The sequence below is a fragment of the Ictidomys tridecemlineatus genome, chromosome 2 (assembly GCF_052094955.1).
Source record: "Ictidomys tridecemlineatus isolate mIctTri1 chromosome 2, mIctTri1.hap1, whole genome shotgun sequence".
Lineage (NCBI taxonomy): Eukaryota > Metazoa > Chordata > Mammalia > Rodentia > Sciuridae > Ictidomys > Ictidomys tridecemlineatus.
In genome coordinates, this window is record NC_135478.1 from 73,794,586 (window position 1) to 73,807,877 (window position 13,292).

General features: G+C 37.3%; 1 protein-coding gene across 6 annotated transcripts in view; it reads right to left on the minus strand.

The window, feature by feature from the left end:
• The window catches only part of Ggt5 (gamma-glutamyltransferase 5), a 44,633-nt gene that overhangs the window by 20,165 nt on the left and 11,176 nt on the right, over positions 1-13,292 (minus strand). The gene's annotated exons all lie outside the window — the stretch shown is intronic.

The window sequence follows — 13,292 nt, forward strand, 5'->3', positions numbered from 1 at the left end:
CATCTTGGTAAAACTTCCCCAACAGTGTGAAGTTAGAATTCATTCAGGATGATGCCAGTTTCAGAAACCTGGGTGTAGTTGTTGTGACCTTCTGAAGTTCACCATTGAAAGGGTCACCCAAGCCGTCATGGAATTATTTGGTTATAAAAATGATTGTTGGCATATCCTATGCAATATCTAAATTGAATAATGGTACCAGATAAATAATAGGTGGGAATGAAGCTTATGTATCATCCATTATCACTTGTAATCAATAAACGATTTAACTCTCTTGAAAGAAAAAAGTGTTAATCACATCTGTGGGATAGCTTCACAGCGATATCTAGACTAGTACAGGTGGTCCCCAACTTACAATGGCAGAACTTATAATTTTTTTACTTTATGTGTATAAAAGCCACACACATTCAGTAGAAACTGTAATTCAAATTTTGAATGTGCTTCAGGGCTAACAGTATTGGTATAATGCCCTCTTATGGCACTGGGCACTTGCAGCTCCCAGTCAGTCACCCTGTCATGAGTGGAAAATAACCAATGCCCAGCAGTGCAATGTGCTAGGTCGTTTGGTAGGTTAATGCATTTTTGTTTGTTTGGGTTTTTGTTTTTGTTTTTGTTTTTGTTTTTGTTTTTGTTTTTTGGTACCAGGGATTGAACCCAGAGATGCTTAACTACTGAGCCCCATTCTCAGCCCTTTTTATTTTTTATTTTGAGACATTATCTACCTAAATTGCTCGGGTTGGCTTTGAAATTTTGATCCTCCTACCTCAACCTCCCAAGTCACTGGGATTACAGTGTGTGCCACTTTGTCCAGCTAAATGCATTTTTTTGTTGTTGGGGAGGATACTAGGGATTGAACTCAAATTGGGCACTCAACCACTCAGCCACATCCCCAGCCCTTTTTTGTATTTTTTTTTTTTAGAGACAGGGTCTCACTGAGATGCTTAGTGCCTCACTGTTGCTGAGGCTGGCTTTGAACTCAAGATCCTCCTGTCTCAGCCTCCCCAGCTGCTGGGATTACAGGCCTGAGCTACTATAACCAGCTTAAATGCATGTTTAATTAAAGATATTTTTGGCTAATTATGGGTTTATCCAGGTGTAACCACATCATAAATTGAGGAAAATCTATATCTGACCAAGCAACTAGGCACCATAGCCACACCACGTTGATCATAAAGTTAACCACCAAAGAGCCGAGAGTGAACACCTCAAAAAAGAAAGAACTAAGGGCACTCTATTTTATAGCTCTAATATCATAATTCTATGTAGTATGTAACATCTATAACATAAACTCAAGGTGTATTTCAGTGGTGAAGCATTTTCCCATTATGCATAAGACCCTGGGTTTGATCCCAACACTGAAAAAAATTTTAATTTAAAATATATATTATAGGGCTGGGATTGTGGCACAGTGGTAGAGTGCTCACCTCGAATGTATGAGGCCCTGGGTTCGATCCTCAGCACCACACAAAAATAAATAAATAAAATAAAGGTATTGTGTCCAATTACAACTGAAAAATATTTAAAATATATATTATATATAATACAGTAGGACATATGTAACATAATATGTATGTATGTATGTATGTATATATATATATAAACTTTATATATATAATCATTATATATATATAATCTTTTTAGTACTGGGAATTGAACCTCGGGGGGGCACCTAATCATTGAACCACACTTCCAGCCCTCTTTTCTATTTTACTTTGAGACAGGGTTTCACTAAGTTGCTTAGAGTCTTGCTAAGTTGCTGAGGTTGACTTTGAACTTGTGATCCTCCCGCCTCCGCCTCCCAAGTTACTGGGATTACAAACATGCACCCACTGCACCTGATTTACATAATATTCTTTACAACAAAAAATAGAAACCTTCCTAGAAATCTAAATCTATACCAAAAAGAGAAAGTAAGTATATATTTGCAAATAGTAATAGAAGTAAGAGACTAGAAATCAAAAAAAAAAAAAGAAAGGAAGAAATAGAAATACAAATTTTAAAAAGAAAGAAGCTGGGCACATTGTGGGGGGGCTGAGATAGGAGGATCACAAGTTCAAAGCCAGCCTCAGCAATGACAAGGTGCTAAGCAACTCAGTGAGACCCTGTCTCTAAATAAAATACAAAATAGGGCTGGGGATGTGGCTCAGTGGTTGAGTGCCCCTGAATTCAATCCCTGGTACAAGAAAGAAAGGAGGGAGGGAGGGAGGGAGGAAGGAAGGAAGGAAGGAAGGAAGGAAGGAAGGAGGGAGGGAGGGAGGGAGAGAGGGGGAGCCAGGTGCGGTGGGTGGAGCACACCTGTAATCTCAGCAATTCAGGAGGCTAAGGTAAGAGGATCGTAAACTCAAGACCAGAGTGGGCAATTTAGCAAGATCCTATCTCAAAATAACAAAAAAGGGCCAGGCTTTCTCTGTCTCCTGGCCATGAGCTGGGCATCTTCCTCCACCACCTCCTTCCACCATAATGTTCTGCCTCACCTCAGACCCAGAGCAATGGAGTCGGCTGAGCGTGGACTGAACCTCTGAAACTGTTGAAGTGTTTGTAACAATGCCCTTGCTGGTAATTTTGATCAGATTATGGTCTCTGTAAATACCCTGTTGAAAGCCACTCATACCACTTCTTTGCCAATTGTAATAATCCAAGACAAATCTCTCATCTATCTTCTCCAGCCAGGAAAGCATACTTTGCACCTAGATACTGGGGAGGAAGGCAGATGGTGTGGCTTTATTCCCGCTGGACAGCAGTGCAATCAGCCCAAAGAGGAACCTCACAAATAATATGTTCTAGTCGGTATTTCTTTCTTTTTTATTTTTGGTGGTACTGTGGATTGAACTCAGGGCCTCATGCATGTTAGTCAAATCCATTGGGAAGTACTGTACCTCTTTTTCTTTTCTTTCTTTCTTCCTTCCTCCTCCCTTTCTTTCGTACTTAGGAATTGAATCCAGTTTTACTTAACCACTGAGCCACATCTCCAGCCCTTTAATATTTTTTATTTTATATTTTGAGACAGTGTTCACTAAGTTGCTTAGGGCCTCACTAAATTGCTGAAGCTGGCTTTGAACTTGCTATCTTCGTGCCTCAGCCTCCTGCCTCAGTCTCCCTGGTCATTGGCATTACAGGCATGTGCCACCATGGCCATCAATAGATCTCAATTTTACAGTGAAGGAAAAAAATATGTGTTATGAAAGTAAATAAGCTTTATTACATTCAGCTGGAAAGCCAATATAAATCATTGCATTATAAAATTCAGTGCGGGTTTTTTTACTTAGTTAATCTTTCCATTTATCTTATTAAATTTCATGCAATTTTGAAGCAGGAAAAAACCACCATTGAGATTTCGCTGGGTGTCCAGCACATTCTTAGATTTCTGACAATAAAACTACCTCTGAGTATCTTTTGCAGGGGGCAGTACCAGGGACTAAACCCAGGGATGCTTAATTAGTGAGCCACATCTCCAGCACTTTTCATGTTTTATTTTGAGACAGAGTCTCACTACATTGCTGATAGCCCCATTATGTTTGCTGAGGCTGGCTTTGAACCTGCAATCCTCCTGTCTCAGTCTTCCAAACCTCTGGGATTACTAGGGATGTGCCACCATGCCTGGACCTCTGAGTATCTTCTAATATTGAATTTCTCTCTATGGTACATATTACATTTTACCTGCAAAAAGAAATTCCTCCTCCAGATTGGTGTGTTAGAACTACACCATTTCACTCTGGTTTTATTACTGACTTTGACATTGTCTTTTAAGAGTAAATCCAGAATCACTGAAATAATCCTTAGATTTGAAAACAGGTAATTATATAAAGTGGTGGTAAAAGATAAAAGATCATTGGTGACATCCTGCTTACATGTTAACCTGCAAACTTGAAGGTAATTTTGTTAAGCTCAAGTAGGGTCATCATCATTACAACAAAGACTCCCCCCAACCAAAAAAAAAAAAAAACATAAAAATTGAATCGTTTTTTGACATGCCTCAGACTGACACCAAATATGTGGTTCATATACCAATGTTTATTTATATAACCAGAAAATGAGTATATCTAAGGAGATCTATGAATATTGTGTACAGAGGAACCGAGGCCTTAAGTCTGTGTTTTTCTCCCAGTCTGTCCTTCACCTAAGTTCCCTGAACCCCTTTCCTTGGCTTTAAGATGGAAGGGAGTCAATTACTTGTATCTGAGTTTTCTTCCCAAACTCCAATTATAAATGTTCACACTTAGCAGTGATAAAGCAGATAATACACAGTTACTAACTTAGCCAGCCTAAGCAACCTAGTGCATCAAAATATATTCATGTTTCTTTTATAATGAGACTCTCCTTCTATTTCTTTTTACCTTTTCCTTGTCATACAAACCACAGTTTAAGGAGAGCCTGCCCAATGTGTTCTATGTACACACAAAGCTCACGTCACTGTGAGGAAAGTGACTAACTGTTTTCTTCTTGGTGCTACAACAGTATGAGGCTAATTGCAGAAACAGAATGAAGGGGATCAACTGGACTAGCATGCAATTCTGAGCAAGTAATCATAAGAAACAATTTAAAATTATTTTATGCAAATACATATGAAACTAAAATCCAAATGACAAAAAAAAAATACTTAGAAATCAAAAAACAGGGGAAGAAGGGTGGGGATATAGCTCAGCTATAGAGTGCCCCTGGGTTCAATCCCTAGACTGAAAAAAGAAGAAATAAAAAGAAAGTAACATGGATGGATGGCATCAAACAGAAACAAATGTAAATAATTCCTTCTAAGCGGGTATATAAGAACAGGGTAAATATTATATGAATGGGAATAAGACTCTTGAGTGTATAGTTTATTTTATTTTATTTTACTGGTACTAGGGATGAGATCCAGGAGCATTGTACCACTGAGCTACACCCCTAGCCCCTTTTTTGTTTTGTTTTTATTTTCTATTTTGAGACAGAGTCTTGTTAAGTTGCTTAGGGCCTCCATAAGTTGCTGAGGCTAGCCTTGGACTTGCAATCCTCCTGCCTCAGCCTCCCAAGTTGCTGAGATTACAGGCATGCACCATCATGCCCAGCTTGAGCATACTTTTAAATATACTTTTCCCCCCACATGTTTTTTTATTGGTGCATTATAGTTGTATGTACTGACAGGATTTATTGTTAAATACTCATACATACACACAATGTACAATATAACTATATTAATATACTCTTGACTTTTTGTTAAAAGAATAAATAAATAAGACCCTAAAATTGAATGTACATTAAAAAAACTAAGCTAATAGCAGAAAAAATAATTTATTTAACTACATTTTTGTGAGAAACATGCTAAGAAAAGAAATCCCACAAAGACATGAATTTTACTTAGTGGATTTGTTGTTTGCAGCAGCATTATTAAAGTAATTATAAAACTATTTTGTGAGTGTTTTTGTATAGATCAAGAAAGTAAAAGGGCTAAGGATATAGCTCAGTTGGTAGAGTGCTTGCCTTGCATGCACAAGGCCCTTAGTTCAATTCCCAGCACCACACACACAAAAAAAAAAAAGAAAGAAAGAAAGTAAATATACTGACATCATAGGCAATATATTGACTGTCTCTATGGTAAGAAAGATAAACAAATATGGGATGGAGAAAGATGAGGAAGAACCCTGTTGTGGTGGGTTTGACCTGGAGCTATCAGAATGGAGCCATGATATTTTCTAGATGTTTCTTTCTGGCTCTATGCATAGAAACAACCTGGAAGCAATGGCACCCCAGTGGTAACAATCATTCCTAGCTTACAAATCTTAGTTTCTAAAGTACCATTCTTTACTAATTCCTGATTTCAGGTCTGGTTGAAGAAATATACTACTTGATCCTGGAAGCTAGGTGCCGTGGAACATACTTATAATCTCGGGGACTCTTGAGGTTGGGGTAGGAGGATCTCAAATTTGAAGTAGCCTGGGCAACTTAGCAAGAGCCTGTATCATAGTAAAAATGGGGATGTGGCTCAGTGGTTTAGCACCCATGAGTTCAACCCCTGGTATTAAAAGGGGGGGGGGGCACGCAGGGGCTGTAGTTCAGTGACAGAGCACTTGCCTAGCATGTGTGAGGCACTGGGTTCAGTCCTTAGCACCACATAAAAAAAACTAAACAAATAAAGGTATGCTGTCCTTTTTAAAAAAAAAATTAAATCTGAGGAAAGGATATTCACATGATCTCAAACTATCAAACTATATGTTACTAATTTAATAAGGAAAATAATATCTCTTGCAATAGAGAGATCTGGAAAATACCATCTTTACTAAGTACTCCATTAACATCAGCAATGATGGAATCCTATAGATGTCTTTCCTTCTTATATAAGATGAAAAGCAAAATATCACCCACATTATATTCATGCTTAATCTGAATTCAGTAATAAACAATCAGATAAACCAAGATAGTGAAGGAAGATTGTAATACAACCGGCCTAGCTTCCTTAAAAAGGCTAACGTCAAAAATAAAGTTAGTGTCATAGAAGATCAAAAGTTAGTGTCGTAGAAGATTTATTGTTGTGGTTTTGCTTTTGTTTGCAGTATATTGGCTTGAACCAGGATGATGTGCATATTAGGCAAGTGTTCTACAGCTGAACTAAAGCCTGAGCCCCCCCCCAAAAAATTTTTTTTTAAGGCAGAGGATTGTCTAGACTAAAACATGACATACACTGATACTGAATCTGAATAGACAAAAGAAAGAGACTAGATGGATGGATGGGTGGATGGATTTATAGATTATGGATAAACAGATGATAGAATAATTGGATCAATTGGGAAAATTTGGATCAAACATAAAAATTAATTGAACAGGTATTGGGCAACATTATTATATAAAGGCTAAATTTATTGAGTGTGACAGTGGTAGTAAAATTATGCCAAAGAATGTTGTTATTCTTAGTAAACACATGCTTAAGTATTTAGGGATAAATTGTTATAGCAAATGCAACTTTCTCTTCAAAAATGTGGGTTGATAGATATACAAAGGGAAAGACAATAAGGCAAAATATTAACAAGTGATGAATCTAAGTGAAGGGTATACAGGACATTCTTTCCATTTTTCTGTATGTTTTTAAACTATTTCAAAATAAAAATATAAACATTTAGAGCTAGGAGCGTAGCTCAGTGGTAGAGCACTTGCCTGGTGTGTGCAAGGCCCTAGGTTCAATTCACAACACCACAAAAGTTAAATATAAATTTTTTAAAAAATTAAGGGGAAACAATAACATCAACAAAAAAATTATGGAATGCAACTAAATACCAACATTAAGGATATTTATAGCTTTAAATGTACATATTAGAATATAGTTTAAAGATCAATAATCTATGCAATCACCTTATAATTTGTGTTTCTTAAGATATACCTCCAGGTGAATATCTTAAAAAAAAAAGAAAAGAAACCTTAAATCAAGGGAAATAGGAGAAAAGAATCATGAAGAAAGCCAAAACTAATGAAAGAAACAATAAATGTGCAATAAATAAAATCAATAAAGTCAAAAGTTGATTCTTCAAAAAGATAATGATTTTTTTTAAAAAAATCCTAATAAGATTAGTAAAGAGCAATGAGATAAGACACTAAATATAATTCATTATAGACCCTATAGATGATATATATATCAAAGGGATTTTATAAATAACATTATGCTGATAAGTTTGACAATTTGCATAAACTAGACAAATTCCTTGGAAAGAATTTGGAAAGCTGACATAAGAAGAAATAGAAATGTGGTAGTCTTATACCTATTAAAGAAATAGAACTCATTATTTAAAAGCTTCACACACACACAAACCCCAATACAACTCAGGCTTAGAAAGTGTGTTAGCTTTCCATTACTATTACAACCATCCAAGACAATCAACTTATAAAGAGAAAGGCTTATTTTGGCTCACAATTTTTGAGGTTATAATTCATAATCAGTTGGCCCCATTGTCTTGGGCCTGTGATGACACAAGTTAGGAGCACAGGGCACAGCAAAACAGCTTACCTCATGACCAAGACATGAAAAAGAGAGAGAGGGGAAGAGACCAGGTTCTAGCAACTCTCTTTGAGGGCATGCCCCCAATGACTGGAAGACCTCCCTCTTAGAGTTTCCATCACCTCCCAATAACACCAAATCAGGAACTAAGCCTGTAACACATGGGACATTTAAGATCTAAAGTATGGCATAAGGCTTAATCAGCAAATTCTTCCAAATAGTCAAAGTTGAAATGCCACCAATCTTAAAAAAAAAAAAAAAAAAAATGCCTCTCCTCTTTGAGACATTCCAAAGAGAAAATACTTTCAGGTCCTTTTTTTTTTTTTTTTTTTTTTTTTTGAACTTAGGGGCACTCAACCACTAAGCCACATCTCCAGCCCTATTTGTATTTTATTTTATTTAGAGACAGGCTCTCACTGAGTTGCTTAGCCCTTCACTTTTGCTGAGGCTGGCTTTGAACTCATAATCCTCCTGCCTCAACCTCCCAAACCACTGAGATTTCAGGCGTGCACCACCATACCTGGCTTACTTTCCTGTTCTTTATGAAGTCAGTATAACCTTGTTACTAACACTTGACAAGGATATTGTTATGGTTTGGATCTAAAATGTCGCCCAAAGTCTCATGTATTGGCATCAGATCAATATTGGCATTAGATCCACCAATTTAGGTCAGGAGCCATTTTATCTAGGGACTCCTAGGTTTCAATTTAGGAGCCATTTGATCCAGAAATCCTGAGGCGACACTGCTTAGCCTCCCATAAGAACATGTGCCTGATAAAGGGTCGACCCCACCCCAGCCCATGACATAACCCCTAAATGTGCATGTGAAATTCTTCTTGCAGGCTGTAAAGCTGCTCTGTGTGTGCCCACATGCTGCTACTCTCCTCAGAGGGACAGCCTTGTCAGTTTGCTCCATGCTCTGACAATAAATCTCTCCAGTGGGATTCCAGTGTGTGGTGTGCTCCTTGGACTTTGCGTGGACTCTGAGTGTCCTTTCACTGGTGCCAAGGCTCAGATTAGGCTCTCCCATTGACCTTGCTCTCCCTTTGGGCACATGAGTTGCTTTGGGATCCTATACTCAGTCCTAGGCCGCCCTCACCGCGAACCCACCTTCTGTTTCACATCCACCACTGGCTGATTCAAGTAACTTCCCCTGCCTTTGGTCGACTCAGAAGACCTACAGGTCCCAAGAAAGGACCCTCAAACATCCAGGACTCCCAGGGTTCCTGTTTGGTCAGGGTACCCCAACCACAGTTTTCAGAACTATAGTTGGTGCCTTCGATCTGCCAAGTCCACAATCTCAGAAGGTCTCACCGCTGGCAAAAGATCTCTCTCTCTGGATCTCAGTTACTCTTTAGGCTCACAGCCCTGGTGCCAGCTGCCAGGAACCCCTACGGGCCTTAGCCCCAGCTGCTGCCCTGAGGCAGTGACAACTCCCAGAGCAGTTAGCTCTTCCTCATTAGGTTTAAGAAGACAGAGTAATCACCTCTGGTCATCATTAGACAAAGTACATGTATGAAGACTTGAATTGGATATCAACATACTTTATATACAAACAGATACAAAAAGCATGTATTTATGTGTATTAAGAATTGTAATGCAAAAAAAAAAACAAAACGTTACCTTAGATTAGGTAGAGGGATGTAAAAGGAGGGGAAGGCAAGGGATGTGGGCATAAGAAAGATAGTTAAATAAAACAGATATTAATTATTACTGTATGTATGTATGTGACTGTATGACCAATGTGATTCTACAATATGTATACTCAGAAAAATGAGAAATTATATCCCATCTATGTATAATACATCAAAGTATATAAGTACATTCTACTGTCATGTATAACTCATTAAAACAAATAAATAAAATAAAATAAAGAAGACACAGAGGGATACCTCTGGCCTCTCCCTACCGACTCTCTCTTGCCATGGGTGCAGCCACCTCTGCCATCCCCTCAGACACCCCTTGGATTGCATTTTAGCAAATTCAGACCCACTTCACCTTACTCCTGACTTAAAGGCACAGAAATTAATTCATCTCTGCAACCAAATTTGGCCCCTCTATACCTTAGACAATGATTCCAAATGGCAGCTTAATGGCACTCTAGATCCCAACATTTTTTAGGGAATTTTTTTAACTTTTGTGAGCGCTCAGGAAAATGGAAAGAGATCCCTCTATCTTCAGGCCTTCTCTTCCATCCAAACCGTCCCTCTGCTGTTCCTGTTCTCGGCTCAGGTTCTGCTGGCTCTTATACCCTCTTTTCTCAACCTTAGGACCATCCCAAAACTCCAGACTTTGGCCCTGCTGATGAACCCCCTCCCTACTGTTCTCCACCTTCTGGACTCTTCTGGGACCTCCCTCACCTACTTTCAGTCCACCTGTTACTTGCTTTAGTTCTTGCACGGCCCCCACTACCCAACCTGCACCTCTGCTTTCCTTTCCTGAAGTAGCAGGGTTGGAGGGAATTGTCCAGTACAGGTCCCTTTTTCCCTTAGTGACCTCTCCCAAATCGAAAGGAGGTCCTTCACCTTCCATCTTTCAGGGTACATTAAGGAATTCCATACCTAACCCAATCATAGGCTTTAACTTTCCATGATCTTATCCAACACTCTCCTACCTGAGGAATGCAGGTGCGTTCGGGAGCAGGGTTAAGGAACAGCAGTTTTCCCCAGCTCCTTCCAGACCTATGTCAGGACTTTCAGTTCACCCACTACTCACTTTCACCCTGGCACGACCCCCTCTACCTCTCCCCAAATTTTTATTCAACTGTGGAGTTTTTTAAAACACTGTAACTTTGCAATGAGATTCACCTAAAAAAAGCTACAAGGTCTTTACTATTGTGTTATGTGTGCACACTGGTGTTAGGTGTCATCTGTCCATATGTGTGTGTATCCATATGTCAAGTACAGGATATCAAGATTGGCAGATAATGAGCTCTCATAAATTAAAAATGGATCCAAATACCTTTCATTCACATGATTTAAATGGTTCCATGTAGATTGGATAAACAAATGAAAGTAAACATTTCTTATTTAACTCACAAGTCTCTGGGTGATCAAAGAACTAATAAAATGCTGATGTCCATAAAATGTCTAATATCTCTTGATTCTAGGACTTTTCTTCAACAAAGAAGAAATGGCTAATACTGTTCAATACACTTGGGAAAAATAAATAAAGTAGATTTGACATGGGATTACCCATAAATGTGTTTGTTAGACATTTGATTAGTTTACAAGGTTAAAATCCTGTTAAATATACTATCAAGTACTCTTAACTCATTGAATTCCATAGGGTAACATTGATGTTTTTATAAATTGGTAAATGAAAAAAAAAAGTTTAAATTGCTTTGTCATCACTGAAATCAAGGTTACTAAAAGTTTAAAGTCCCAACAGATATAATTCTATATACTTAAACATTGTTTATGTTTTATGCAATGGTAAACGGATGTGATTAACTGTGTACTGTAAATAACAAAATATTTCTTATTAAATAATTTGCCTGAATTCAGAAACTTACAAGGATTGTTTCAAAATGCGAATAAAAATGGGATTAACAGATGGGAAAGATAAATTAGAAGGTTCTAGGTATGGAAATCATATTTAATAGAAGGAAAAGAATGTTTCTGGATAAGAAAGTCTTTAATAAGAGGAATTAAGTAAGTGATAAAGAAGATACCACATAAAAATAAATAAAGGTATTGTGTCCAAATACAACTATGTGAAACAATCAGTCAAAGCTATTTAAGGTTTTTTCCTAAGGTCAAATATTAATGTACTGACATAAATCAAAGTTTAATCTATGTTTTAAAATTACAAGTATATATGTGTCACAAGCAATTCTTAAAATATTAATTTACCCATAACATTGTGTTAAGTTTTGCTTTTTAGAACAAATAATCTTGAAGGAGTTAAGGCTTTTTTTTTTTAATTTTGTTTGAAAGAGAGAGAACTTTTTAATATTTATTTATTTTTTTTTTAGTTTTCGGCAGACACAACATCTTTGTTTGTATGTGGTGCTGAGGATCGAACCCGGGCCGCATGCATGCCAGGCGAGCGCGCTACCGCTTGAGCCACATCTCCAGCCCCGAGTTAAGGCTTATAAAACTGTTAAACAACTGTTACATAGTCTAAATTTTCTTTAAAAGCTAAACTTGGTTAATATAAAAACATCAGTGTAATTATGGTGCTATTACTCTTCTTGGTATACTAAATGTGTTCATATCTTCCAGGTGTACAAGTCTTTAAGGTAGAAGATTTAAAAGAACATTATATCAAGCTGGTGTTTTCCACACTAAAGTTGTATGATAATTTTAGAATCATAAGGATAATAAATTTTATTGGGGATTTATTTATATCATTTAATGTTCTACACCTGGATCTGTTATCAATAAGATATATAAAGTTTTACGTTACTTTTTACACTGGGGTACAACTTAAAACACAAAAGTGCTTTGCTACTTTTCCACAAAAGGTTAAAAGCTCTCAGCCTTTCTTTTTTTTTTAAAGAGAGAGGAGAGAGAGAGAGAGAGAGAGAGAGAGAGAGAATTTTTAATGTTTGTTTTTTAGTTTTTGGCGGACACATCATCTTTGTTTGTATGTGGTGCTGAGGATGGAACCCGGGCTGCACGCATGCCAGGCAAGCGCACTACTGCTTGAGCCACATCCCCAGCCCCCTCAGTCTTTCTTAATTCATGTTTTAAATGTAATATCATATTGTGTTAGCTAATATTCATGTGAATTCAAGCAACAATATATGTAATCTTTGTAAAATGATATTTGAGAAGCAAAGATCAGCTTTAGAACTAGAACACTTTACTTAAGCTTTATAAAGATTTATGAAGAACCCCACCTTACCCAAGATAAGGCTCTGCCTCCCACCTTATTACATTACATTCAGAGTGACTCCAAAGTAGGCCAGAATTCAATTCATTTAAAGTTGATTTTTGTTGTTAAGGTTACTAGGATTGGGGAGCTAGGATTGTGGTTCAAATGGTAGAGGCACTGGGTTCGAGTCTCAGCACCACATAAAATTAAAATAAAGATATTGTACCCACCTAAAACTAAAAAATAAATTAAAAAAAAAAAAGGTTACTAGAATTGGGCTGGGATTGTGGCTCACCTGTAGAGCCGTGTGAAGCCCGGGGTTCGATCCTCAGCATCATATAAAAATAAATAAATAAAATAAAGGTATTCTATCCAACTACAACTAAAAAATAAATATTTTTTAAAAGATTACTAGGATCTCAAACAGGAGATATAATATAACTCAGCCAAAATTCAAGATAGTTATTACACAAATTAAATATATTTTTACTCTTGTTAATTTTACTTTGTATTTTCC